At 45.8% G+C, this 794-nt stretch overlaps 1 non-coding gene across 1 annotated transcript; it reads right to left on the bottom strand.

The window, feature by feature from the left end:
- Positions 1 to 227: 227 nt before the first annotated feature.
- On the bottom strand, positions 228 to 334 carry LOC141593281 (small nucleolar RNA R71). The gene has a single exon (XR_012521379.1). It is a non-coding gene; the product is annotated as a small nucleolar RNA R71 (small nucleolar RNA).
- Positions 335 to 794: the final 460 nt, after the last annotated feature.

Here is a 794-nt window from a genome sequence, read left to right on the forward strand (position 1 = left end):
AAGATGCAGCCAAACATATGGAGACATTCATTGATTACTGCTGCTCCATACCCCCACCAACCGGTGTGACCCAGGACCAGGTGAAGGAGACTATGTTCATATTCTCTCTTCGTGATGCTGCAAGGGAGTGGTACCAAGACCTGGATCGAGCTGCTCATGGGATAACCGACTGGAATTCTCTGGCCCTAGCGTTCTATAAGAAGTATTTCTCTGCCTCGAAGACAAATGCCATTAGAGCTCAGATCACGAGATTTAAACAGGATCCTGATGAGAATTTTCATGAGGCGTGGGTCCGTTTCAAGAAGCTGGTGCGAACTATTCCGCACCATGGGTTCGAAAAATGGAGCCTATGCAATCAATTTTATAATGGGCTCTATGACGATCAAAGAGCTATCCTGGATGCGACAGCTAATGGCAGATTCCAGTAGAATGTGGGAGAGACTAAGGGGTGGAAACTTATTGATGATTTGGCCACCCATAAAGCTGAGTATGGAAATTCCAGGGGAAATCAAAGGAGGAGTGCCGAATCCCCTTCTGTAGCCGCATTAGAGGCTCTTACGGCGAGATTTGATAAGTACGAGTTGGGAGTAGCTTCAAAAGGAGGGATCTATCATGTGAATGCTGTTTCAGACGGTCCTTTCGTCGCAAAGATGTGGAGCTGAGGGACATGTTTCAGATCATTGTCCTAATCCCTATGAGTCTTGTGCTGCTTTTCAACATTATAGGCAGACAAACACTTATTTTGAGCCGAATGTCCATCCTAACTTGAGGTGGAGTAGCCAAAATGTCTTAAA

This window comes from Silene latifolia, chromosome 7, assembly GCF_048544455.1.
Source record: "Silene latifolia isolate original U9 population chromosome 7, ASM4854445v1, whole genome shotgun sequence".
Classification (NCBI taxonomy): Eukaryota; Viridiplantae; Streptophyta; class Magnoliopsida; order Caryophyllales; family Caryophyllaceae; genus Silene; species Silene latifolia.